General features: G+C 43.6%; 1 long non-coding RNA gene across 1 annotated transcript in view; it reads left to right on the top strand.

Annotated features, from left to right (window-relative positions):
• LOC148935383 (uncharacterized) overlaps positions 1-12,686 on the top strand; it is a 26,283-nt gene continuing 13,597 nt past the window's right edge. The window contains exon 1 of the long non-coding RNA XR_016140494.1: positions 1-516. This is a non-coding gene — a long non-coding RNA (uncharacterized LOC148935383). The remainder of the gene's footprint in view (positions 517-12,686) is intronic.

Genomic DNA, 12,686 nt, shown 5'->3' on the forward strand with positions numbered 1-12,686 from the left:
CGCTCGCTCTCTCTCTCTCTCTCTCTCTCTCTCTCTCTCTCTCTCTCTCTCTCTCTCTCTCTCTCTCTCTCTCTCTCTCTCTCTCTCTCTCTCTCGCTCGTTCTACGTCGTCGACGCAAATATTACGACATATGCGAGAGGATGCGGAAAGTACGCGGAAACGAGATCGCTCGCGCTTTACCAAATACCGTTACATACGCGAGTGCTAACAGGCTTGCAAATTTTCGCCATTACGCCACGACCAAGGTCTTAATGATGCGACGAAACAAGAAGCAGAGATAAGATTGCGCTACTCCATTTTGAGGCATCGAGAAGATACTTGGCGAGAATCAAAGTGGTCGAGAGGGGGAGGAGAAGAGAAAGGGAATAATGCGATTCGCGAAAAGAAAATTCGCATCGACCGGTCGCCTCTCGCGTATATCCTCCATACGCTGCCCCGCGACGACGGGATGCGTCGATAACGTCCTCAACGTCTCCGTCGACGCTGTAATGCACCGTCGCAGAGCACGTTGCAAGGTAAGCGCAATCAATATCATCGCGTAAAGCACTTACCTGGAAGCCGATGCGCACGTGCTCGCGTCACGTCGATCCGCGAGGTTATGCCGGGCGGCGGGCGGCGCGCACTGCCGGGGTCTGTCCGCCTTCTTCGCTCTTTCTCTCTCCCTCTCTCTTTCTCTTTCTCTTTCTGTTCCTCTCGTCCTCTCGTCGATCGATCTCGCCTCGATCGACGTCACTTGTTTAGTGTCACTCGTAGGCGCGTTCGCCTTCATCCTACTCCTTTTTTCTCTCTATCCCGTTTGCTCCTGGTTGAATTAAAGAAGAAAGAGGGCAGGGATGAAAAATAAAGAGATAGAGAGAGATAGATAGATAGATAGATAGATAGAGAGAGAGAGAGAGAGAGAGAAAGCCGGCGCACCGCGTGACAGTCGAAACTTTTGAGAATTCCGAGGTTTGCTCGAGCGACGCGACGTTACCTCGCCGCCGTCTCAGCAACGACTTCCTATCGCCTTGTCGCGCCCGCGCCCGCGCCTCCGCCACCGCCCCCGCGCCAGTCGCTCTGCTCCCTCCCTTCCGTCGCACGAGTGATGCGCCTCTCACCGTCGCACGAAGAGAGAGAGAGAGAGAGAGAGAGAGAGAGAGAGAGAAAGATCCATCGTGTCGGCGCGATCTCCCGAGTCTTTCGCAGAGGGAAAAGAAATACGTGGAACGTGTCTCCTCCTTCACGCGACATAATTTGCGCTCGGCGATCGATCTCTGACGTGATCATCATGATTCAGAAATCGCGTTTGATCGCAAAGATCGTGCAAACACCTTTTCCTGTCGTCTCATTTGGAGTTCGCCAAGTTCGCGAGTCGAGCGAATTAATACGTTGGTGGAAAGGAGCCTCCATTTCTCTCTCTCTCTCTCTCTCTCTCTCTCTCTCTCTCTCTCTCTCTCTCTCTCTCCTCATTTTCGCTATCTTTTTCTTTCTCGCGATGGGACCAGTGCAAATGGCCGCGTTTTAACACGTCACCAACACTTGCGAATTTTACGCGTTTTTTTACGCAACGCATACCTCGGTTGTATGTGCTACGTGTATGTATACGTACATAAATTCTATATACGTGTACAAACCGGCCGGCAGATATCCATGCCGCACACTTACGACCCTCGTGAAACAGCTGACCCTGGATATTCCCCAGCTCCGAGGCACGTCCGACGAGCTCGAGGAAATCGCGGGGACGGAAGAGAATACAGAAAAAACAAATAAATATATATATATATATATATATAAATATATATATATATATATATGTGTGTATACAGAAGACAATAAAAAGAGATAGAGAGAGAAAGATAGAGAAAGAGAGGACAGAGAGAAGGAAAGAATCGAGACGGAAGAGGGAGAGAAACAAAGCAAATTTGGATGAGCCGAGAAGATCGGCGAGCGGAACGAGGAGGCCCGGCGCGTGATGGTCGCCCGATATGCGCCGCGCGTTGGAGCGAGCGCAAGCGAGCTTCAGAGATTCGGGCGGAGAAAGCGCGGAGAATACCTCTTCTCACGAACTGCCGGCGACGAACTGGCCGAACGGCAAGTTGCACGAGCTCACAAAACTCCACCAGTCCGTGGTGGCGCGCGCCGCTACTAACCGTTCCGCGCTACGTCGGTCGTTACGGCGAGCCGCGCTGAAGTCCACGCCGCGCCGGCCGGCCGGCAAGCAGCCGAGCAGCCAGGCAAGCAGGCAGGCAGACAGACCGGCCGGCCGGCCGCGCACGAGGCCGATCCGGAGCTGCCCGAATTCGGCCGGAAGCGGAGAGCGCGAGAAAGAAAGAGAGAGGGAGGGAGAGAGAGTGAGAGAGACAGAGACGGCGAGGCGCGTCCTGGAGCTTTGTACTTTCCGCCCATCTCATCGGGAATTCCTGCCGGAATCGCACCGCCGCCGCGGTCGATCCCTTATCTTACACATACATGCACGCACGTATGCATGAATGCGTGCATACATGCACATAGATATGTACGTATAGATACGTATACATACTAACGCGCGCGAGTGGGCGAGCGCGCCGATAGTAGGTACAGACGCGGTATGGTACGGCACGGCACGGTACATGGACGTGTGTGTATACCTAGCTTTCGTGTGCGTGAATACGCGCCGCGAGGCCACCGACCGCGACGCGACCGAAATTTTCTGCAGTCCACGCTAAAGACCGCCGAGCTGCCCCGCCACCTTGGCGAAACCGTGGATGTGAAATTCGGCTGGACGGAAGTATAAATGAAGATAGGGCAACAGAGTCGGCGAGGAGGAAGATTGTATCGCAGGCACAAAGAGGAAGACGGAGAAACGTGAGAGAATCGAATATGACGAAGGAGGGGCGTGCAGTTTTTTGCGAGATGAATCGATGAGTCTTCCGGTCTCCATCGAATCGTGATTCTGATGAAAATGATATGAGTAATTGATATAATAAATATAATTAATTATGGATGAATAAGCGTGATTAAGGAAAGGGGAAGTGTTTGTGAACCAAGTCCCCTTTTCGGCTACGAAATTGAAGTAATAAATTATCTCTATCTAATAAATAAATAATATAATTAATTATTAATGATAACAAGATAATAAACGTATCCAGCCGATGTCGACACAGTGACATGTCGACGTTAAAACCGAAGAAACGAGACTTTTATCGACAATCGAGAGAATGATGGTATCTCTCGAGGGAACAAAAGTTGGTTCACGCCCGTCCGATATGAATAAATTTTATGCGGCTGCCGGCGGCTCCCGCGAGTCGTCGGAAGCGTAGTGTAATTTTAGATGAAAAGTTCGCGAAGAAACGCGCGCGATTCTCGTAAACGTTTCTCGTCGGGAGTTTCTCGCGAAGTTCCCAGCGTTGGATTTGATACATGCGAATCGTGGCCTCTCTGTGAAGACGAACAACGATCATAAAATAATGGGTAACGATTTCGCAAAAACATCCGCGGTTCTTCGCGCCTGTCTACGCTTGAAAAGTGCAATAATTAAACGCGAGTTTAATGACCTACCCGCATGTCGGCGGCACGAATAGCGTGGTGATAAAAGTATAAGTGGGACACGATGTACCTGGAGAGAATATTATAATATGAATTACCCGAAAAATATATTCCATTTCATAACATTTTGTCATAAAGCTGGCCTAATATTTATTATCATGAAAATTGACAAGAAAACTGTATGCGTATTTTCACTAATCACGCTGGTAAAATTATAATATACGTTGCATAGAGTTACATAGAGTTATATACGTATATTTTAAACTGCAACATCCAAGAATTTACGATGTACATGTAACAATACTTACCGTATCTAGTCTCGATTTTTTTGTTACTAAAAATTATTGTATCGTTATTGTGAGTTTCAGTATAACGTGTCTCCTATAAAAGCAGCTGTTACTCATCGTAATCGAATTTGGTAATTCTATATTAAAATATACGAATATTATAATAATTCTTTGCTAAAATATAAAACATGCTTGATATATGTTTTAATAAAAATATCATAATTTTTGTTATTATATACATGTAATGCCCGCATATTTCAGGATAAAAACTTTATTGTAATTTTTACTATAACATTTCCTTCACAAATCTCTCTCTGCTTCTCATTCTCTCTTGGACTATTGATAGTCGCGGACAAATATAGAGCTCGTGCGTGAGAAATGGCATCGATAATAGTAATAAGTAACATGTTATCATTGGATCGCAATGTACGAGAAAAGTTACATTCCTCCGTGCAGCATCGATTTTATGCGCCTTCGTTAATTCTCGCGTAGTCTGAGGGATGAACAGAAAGCTCGCGATCAGAATTATGCCTTTATGAAAAAATTAAAATATAGAATTAATAGAATATTAAAGTGCACACACAAATACAGCGTATGTGACGGAAATATTTTTCGATTGTCTATTAATATATCTTTTACTGTATCAGAAAATAATTTTTGTGATATTTTGTAGATTCGAAATGACGTAAGAAGAGAAAATGTCAAATATATAGGTAGGTATCCTAGATTTATATCGCATTTTCTTTCACGTGTTTTATCGGGACTCTTATAATATGAGCGATTCTTATATTAAGTACATAATTCAGCCCCTGCTTTCTTTCAATGTGACTTTACGAGCTGCCTTACGTAATCCGCACGAATCGCATCTTGACAGTCGACATGCCGATCTTCTCATATGAGTATACAAGTACGTACCCAGAGATCGCGCATGCAACATTGCCCGTTATTACATGATCTTGTGCAACTACAGGCTGGCATCCTGGCGCCACCTTCGTGTCCTGCTCGCTGCAAATTCCAACATTCGTGAAAGCAGAGTGACACGTTTTCGTAATCGATATCCCGGGGGAGAGGACGAGGACGCGTAAAAGGATTCTCCTCTCATCGGGAAACGATGCAGCGGAGAGCGAGTGAAAGAGAAAATGAGAGAAAGAGAGAGAGAGAGAGAGAGAGAGAGAGAGAGAGAGGGAAAGAGAGAGAACGGGCGAAGTACGAGACAAAGTCGAATGCAAATGCGACTAATAATATGCGAGGAACGTTATAAAGGCACTCGACGTCAAAGGGTATTGGGGTGGCGGAGGAGAGAGGCGGGGGGGGGGGGGAGGGGGTACTTTAAGCGGCTGCATTTGGAGCCAAGAACGTCGGTCCCCTTCCGATCCGTAGAGTCGCGTCAGGCCGTCCGTTAACAAGACGGCCGATAAACTCTTGACGATTTTAGTTATGCATCCGAGAGTGGCCGGGCACAAAGAAGATTCTTTCGATCGCGCTCGCTATTGGCTCGCTTCACTCGGCTTTAACAAGATATTCGACCTCTCCGTATATTTGCACGCGGAACGGAATTACCGACGATCAAATAAATTCACCACTCTCCCGGAGGGAGAAGGAGGAAATCATGCTTCAAAAATGCTCGAGGCACGAGTGCACTAAATCGTTTAATCACTGCCAAATCGACGACGGAAGTCGCTACGTTTCGCGGTGTAATGGACGACGTAGCTTCCTTCGTTCCCTCTTCAACCATTCGCGTATGTCTGTTACACTGCCTTCTACAAGACACAACTACTTACGGTAAAAAAAGTTTAAGTATTTCACGTGAGACGCGCGAACGACGGCGATAATAAAAATATCGCGCGGAAGCGCATATTCCACTTACATATTACCGTCTCTCGCGACCGTAGCTTGTTCGTATACATATGGACCCGATATCCGAACCGTTACGTGCTTCCGTGCCGTAACACGGCCCGAGGAGACCAGTTAAAAGGCACGTCAATGACTTACGAAAGAGATAGCGCGGAACACGACAGCCACACGCATCCTTCTCGCTTATTTCTCTTTAGTCCGTTGTTATCACCCGTGCAGAGATTTGAGATCTCTTTATACGAATTGAATTGATATTTGAAAAAAACTTGACAAAACCAGGAAGCTGATGATAAAAAATTAACTTAAAAAAGATATATATATATATATATATATATATATATATATATATATAACCTCAATTTCGTTAAAAAATGGATTTTTATCCATCAAAAAAACAATGATATAGTCTTGTATGATATAAAATATATTTTGAGAAAAAAATGACATTTCGTACGAAGATGAATGAGAAAAGTAAGGGAAACGTCAGCGGCAAATTTCCCAAATGTCGGAGACGCTCCAGGGAAATCAAAAGTCCTCACGCGATCGATACAGAAATCCGATCGATGAAAAAAGGCGTACGAGTCTAGAAATTTAGTCCGATATCTCATAGTGAATATAGTGCTCGCATGAAGCATTTAGGTATGACGTAATTGGGACTCTGTTTCGAATCACAGAGAATTGATAGTATTTAACGAGTTCGAACAGCCACAATGACGCGAAATTAAATTCTCGAGCACATCGCTCGTTAATGGAAATTTAATGGTGATCCGAATATATAATATACAAAATTGTTCGTTGCGCGATGTTTGTAAAATTGTCAGAGATAAGGAACGCACAGAGGAAAGAGAGAAAAGGGACAGAGAAATGATGGATTTCGCGCATAATTTTGTTCAGGGTTTTCTAACCGGGTGGATCTTACAATTTAAGAAATTAAAATATTTTAATGTGTGAATCATGATGGCAAAATTGCGAAGATGTTAAATAGAGAGGTTAAATAGAAAAAACCTATACCAGAATGTGACCAGTTTATAGCAGAGCGATAGGAGAGAAGATAGGAAAAGGAAAAGACAGATTAAGAAATAGAGTAAGACAGAATATGACGAACAGAATATGACTAACAGTGGAGGGATGAGACAGAGAGAGACGATTGTACATCGAAGAGATTATGTAGCAATGGTAAAAAAAATGAGAGAACAAGGACACAAAAAGAGAGAAAAAAAATGAGGAAAAAGAGATTAAATCCTTCATCTGATCAATAAATCGAATCGAATAAGTAACTCGTTTACCGTCGCTTCTGCTGCTGAGGTTTGCTTATTGTCGTATAATCCATCGCATTTGATGTCTAGCGTAATTATGTTTGTACATGATATCGCTCATCAATTACGCGTCATCGCAATAACTGACTTGTGTCGCGCAGTTCTCTAATATATTAAAAGAATAAATAAAATATAAATATAAATATCGCTTTTCTTCCTTATTATATTTTTACTTCTTTCACTAGTTACATAAAATCGATCAAATTTAAATAAAGGAAAATTTATTTAAATAAACTGAAAAAAATAGAATAGGATAGAAAAGAAAGAAACGGAGCGATGAGTCTCTATCGTTTTCTGCTGAGATAAGACGGGAAGTGTTCGATAATTCGATGCAAGAGGAAAAACCATATCGAATCCACGTAACGCACGTTGAGTCTCGATATCAGATAGAAGTGGCGGAGGAGATATAGCAGCCATGCCTGCACGAGCGATTGACCAATTGCATCGCGTCGCGGGGGGGGGGGGGACGCGGTGCGACGCGCGCGCCCCGCGTGCCCTATCTATCCCGTAAAATTCTCGGCGATCGCGGATAGCGAGCGAAATGAAACGAGGCGTCGCGCAGCTAAGCGGCAAGCCCTTATCAGCGAGTAATGAGAAGCGACCGCCTCTAACAAGTCCATTGAAAAATGCCAAAGGCGTTACCCCCTGCTCCGATGCGCATCCTGGAAGTGCTTGGCTATTTATATATCCGTATGTGCGCGCGCGCGCGTGTGTGTGTGTGTGTGTGTGTGTGTGTGTGTGTGTGTGTGTGTGTACGTACGTACAAGTGCCGCACTTTTGAAATTTTAATGCTGCAAAACACTCGCCGACTCGTATACATCCACGCGAGCTATATCCGATCTAGAACTATATCACGCGAATCGTGATTGAGATTAGGGTAGAACAAGGATGGTTGCACAAGCAAACGGAGTAACTAGGAAGTCCATACAATGACGATAATAATAATCAGATATAGGGCATTAGACTAAAAATATTTATGTCTTCTTTTTATCTTGTCAGTTTAAAAGTTGTGTAAGAAGAAATGAGAAAACGAATTTAGTACAGATCCTTTCTCGACTATCCTTTGGAGAAATCTTGTACCAACCTCAACTAATTTGCAGATCGTGTATACTATAGCCCCGCATGTTTGAACCGCCATGCGGTGTGCCGCATGCGATCGATAATCAACACACTATTGGGCCGTCGACCCAAATGGAAATTTTATATCGGGCAACCGACCTGGCGACCGATCAAACGCGGACCGTACTTCCGCGCTATGTCGCGTCGCAGGGCCGATCTAAGATTTTCTTGATGAACCTTCGTTAGATGTTAGATTTAAAAATGACGAAAGGTAATGACGAAAATCACCAGAAGGTAACGCTAATTCCCCGCTAAACTGCCGACGTCATCATGGAAACGAATTATTCAAGTATTAATCCGAAGGAGACAAGTTCGAGAACAATCTTGACTTGTGTTCTACCGTTCTAAACTATTCGGGGACTTAGATTTTGGGACGCATTCTCGATGAACGATTCTCGAACTCGACTTTCGCGCGACTGACTCGCATTCACAGAATGCTTTCGAGAGAATCGCCTTATCGATTAGACGGTAAGCGGCGAAGTGTAAACCTTGCGACCAGATTGGCTGATTATTCGCTCGGTATTACCAGGTGTATCAAATGCTAATGCGCAGCGAAGCAAGGTACTCGAGCATCTGCTTGCAGCCCTTAACTCTCGTTTGGGCCCTATCTCTTGCCGCAAATCTCAACGACTCAATTCGGAGTTGCATAAGCGCCCGATCTCGCTGTTCACTCAGCTGCTCATCATTCGATTTGCTCGGCAACTTTGATATATATATATATATATATATATCGAGATGGATATATATATATATTAAACATTGACACACATCGAAAATAAATCTCGTTTTAATAAGTAAGTGTGTCATACATTGATTATTAATTACGATGATGAAAGTGAGAATATTCGATTCATGTAAAATTTTACATTAAATAAAAGATAAGACAGATATAGAATTACTTTAATAAAATAAATTATCTCGAACATATGTTGATATAAAACTTCAATAAACTCGAGTTAACCCAAGTAGATTTCAGTCGCCGAGAAAATTCAGACAAAAAAATTTGGGTTTTGCAGTATAGAGTTTTCAGACTGCTATTTAAATGTTTGAAATAGATCGTATCCTTGTATAGGATAAATAAGATCATTTTCCAATGACGTTAGCTTTCTTTTTTTTACACGTCATCATTTTTTTATTATTTTTTTGTCATCAATACTGTTAGACTGTGCGTGTATTTTCGATATAAAGTATATTTATATCTTTTATATTTCATGAAGTTTTTTGCGGCGCGCATATGGGCATAACGTATAAAACGACTGTCCGTCCGATTCCGCCGCACATCTCCCCCGCCCTTCCTGCATTTTTCGCTCTCGCCTCTCCCTCAGGATGGCTATAGCAAATTCGCATCGGCCATATCAGCCGGTGCCAATAACGTACCGAGGCAGATGGGAGATGCGGTGAGGGCCGGGTGGTTGTTGGACCGACCATCCATCGGATGGATGAAGGCGGGGATAAGTAGGGGGGGGATGCTTTACCATCCGCAGACTCGTACCCATCGATCACCCATGCCCGTACCGTCTAATTATAGCGTTTCACCACACTCACGCTCGGAAGTACTGGCGAACGTACTTTATTAAAATTCTAAATCCAGTCCAACACACACACACACACACACACACGCGCGCGCGCGCGCGCGCGCGCGCGTGCGCACACGTATACACATATTTGTACATACGTTTTTAGCTGGCATATTTTTTTCATCTCATGTAAAACGATAGATGTTGATATATCTATCTTGAAATTTTTCAGATTTATTTTATTTTATTATATTTTTTTTATAATATATTTTTTTTATAGAGAGAGGTTTTATTATGAATAATTTTATATAGGTTATTTGGAAAGTTCATGGTGATTTTCAATGGACGACGGTTGAACGACCAGATCAAAATGTTAATCGAAAATAATAAGTGCTACGCGCTTTTATACGTCGGTGGACAAAGCCCGAGAGAGCGAGTCGCGAAAAAAAAAAGAAAGACGAAGAGAAGGAGGCAACGCGAGCGTTTAAAGTGCACCATTGACGATCATTTTCGTAATAGTCGGTGATGGAATTCAAAGTCAAGTACGCGGACCTTTGTCCGCTTAATTTGTCGTGCAGCTGAGCGTAATGACCGCGTTTGCCTTTGAACCTCGCGCATTCGCCTTTGCGTCGCGGTCGGTGTGTGAAACGTTATCGTCGTCGTCGGGAACGCTCCCTTCCGACGTTCGCACACGCAGCCGGTACGCGCACTGCGAAATAAAGAGACGTGTGCGCCACGTGCGCACATCCTCCTCTCGCGAGCGAGCGTGTTGCCATTAACGTGAACAAACTGTAATCGTATAGAAAAACACAAAGTGAAATGTGTTACCGAAATATGTGACGTTGTTCTCGCGTCGCATGTTTGCTTAACGCATTTAAAGTCAAAATTCTCTTGATTATGTTATGATGCCAGTATCCATTTATGTTGTCAATTGAAAGAGAAAAGGGCAAATAATTTAGAAACAATCGAATTATCGTAATCAAAACCTTGTCGTTAATTTGATCTCCAACATAAAGCATGGCTAACAATGTTATTCCAACGAATACGATTCGCGAATTAGGAGCACATTAATATCTCATCGCGAAGACATTTGCGCTATTTTAGACGCGTGACGAGCTTTAAACGCCGCGAAAACCGACAGAGGAAAACCGACATTACTTGGCAAATTTATCGCAACAAAGACAAGAATCGCGAGAATTCCCACATGTTAATTTCGATGCGTCTGGCGTCCTTGAAAGTCTATAATTACACGCCGTTGGAAATGAAAGAAATTCTCGGCAGGCCAGCATTCATTGATGTCGCTTTGTTGCGCCAATTTTTTTTATACGGACAAGATCGCAATGTACGTATGGCCATTTTTTTTTTCAAGATTCGTTACGGGTCTCGGGTGTACTTTTCATTGCACTAGAAATGCCATAATAAATTGCAAAATTCACGGCTCGCGCTTGCGTTTAGCGAAATATATTCGATAAATGTTATGGCATTTATGACAGCTAGCATGCGAATACACGGAACTCCTCTCTTCCGTAACGGAATGCGAGAAAATGCATCGGCGCGCATCATGCAAAATTTTAGCGAATAAAATATTTAGAGGAACTTGGGAATGCCGTCGAGCAAGTCAAGAAGAATCGACTGATGTTTTCGCGAAGGTCTCTAAGGCTCTTTTCAGGACCAATTCCACGGAGGAAAAGAAAAGAAAGCTCATATATATATATATATATATATATATATATATATATATATATATAGAAAGAGAGAGAGGGTAAGTGCATATAGCGAAAGATTGGGATTCGGCCTAGAGTTTCCCCAGGATCGACCCGAGTTCCCTGCTGAGAGGGCGACTGACCAGACTTACCCGGCGACGATTTTTATTGCTCGTCGTCTGTAGGGCTCGTCATCCTCTTCCACGCGAACTTTCTACGAGTTCTGTGCCGAGGATGCCTCACGATTCATGATATTAATTCTCACTTTTTTTACCTATAACCTTTCACTCCTCGCCCGCTTTTCTTCATATCGACGATTCGTCTTTATTCCGAGTGGAGAAAAGGAAACGTTTTGTAAAAAAAGAATGCACGTCTCTCTAAGCCCTATAACTGGAATTAATGCGTCTAAAGAATCAAACCGTGTGTCGCTCGAGCGATCGTGGACACGATTATGGCTTCCGCTGCGAAGAAAGAACTCGAAGCGTACTGTCGGAGCAGTGATGTCGAGTGGGCTGTTTAACGTTTTCGTACTTACATCGTTATGCCGTGCATAAAAACATCTGCAAGCGATAAAACCTGTGCAACTCGATGTTTAATGATCGCCGAGCGATGACTCAGATCCCTCGCTCAGTTTACTTGCGTTCGATGTGCAATTTTGTGCTAGAAGTTTTTAATCTTTCGTCACACGCGACGTTGTTGAAAAGATTCTGCGTCATCTGTAGCTTCGGTCAAACCAAATTTTTTTCTTCTTATGGTAAAACGTCGTCTCGCGAACTCGCCTTCTTTTGTCTCATTAGCGCATTCTCTCTCTCTCTCTCTCTCTCTCTCTCTCTCTCTCTCTCTTTCTCTCTCTCTCTCTCTCTCTCTCTCTCTCAAACGTCTCAAGTGCATATTGCGATCGCGACACGAGACGATGCTCGCTCTTCGGAACGACCCTGACGGAGTCCTCGAGTGATCCTGCAGACGGGTCTGAGACGATGACCAGAGGTGAGCATCATGTTTTTTATTCAATAACAAGTTAAGGTATTGATTTGTGATCTGATCTCGAAATCTCTTGTCAAATAGCACAGATGATATTATGAATTCCAAAAAATTTTTTCCGATAATTCAAAAAGGATTCTATAGAAGTATACATTTTGACTTTTGTGAATCCAAGTTGCTCTGAAACAAGTTTCTTATTTGTGATGAGTTCGAGAAGACTCGCTTACCTGCGAGTAATACGTGGCACCGTCGATAGATGGACGCAGCTGAGTTCCATTTCTTAACTAAAAACCATACAGAATAGGATAAAAGGTGCAACATTATGAGATTTTTTAATCGTGTTCTAATGAAATAATGATGAAGTAATGCCCTAAGATTTCATTCTGGTATCTCTGATGATGCCT

Source organism: Pogonomyrmex barbatus, unplaced genomic scaffold (assembly GCF_055798465.1).
Source record: "Pogonomyrmex barbatus isolate J1 unplaced genomic scaffold, ASM5579846v1 scaffold5, whole genome shotgun sequence".
Lineage (NCBI taxonomy): Eukaryota > Metazoa > Arthropoda > Insecta > Hymenoptera > Formicidae > Pogonomyrmex > Pogonomyrmex barbatus.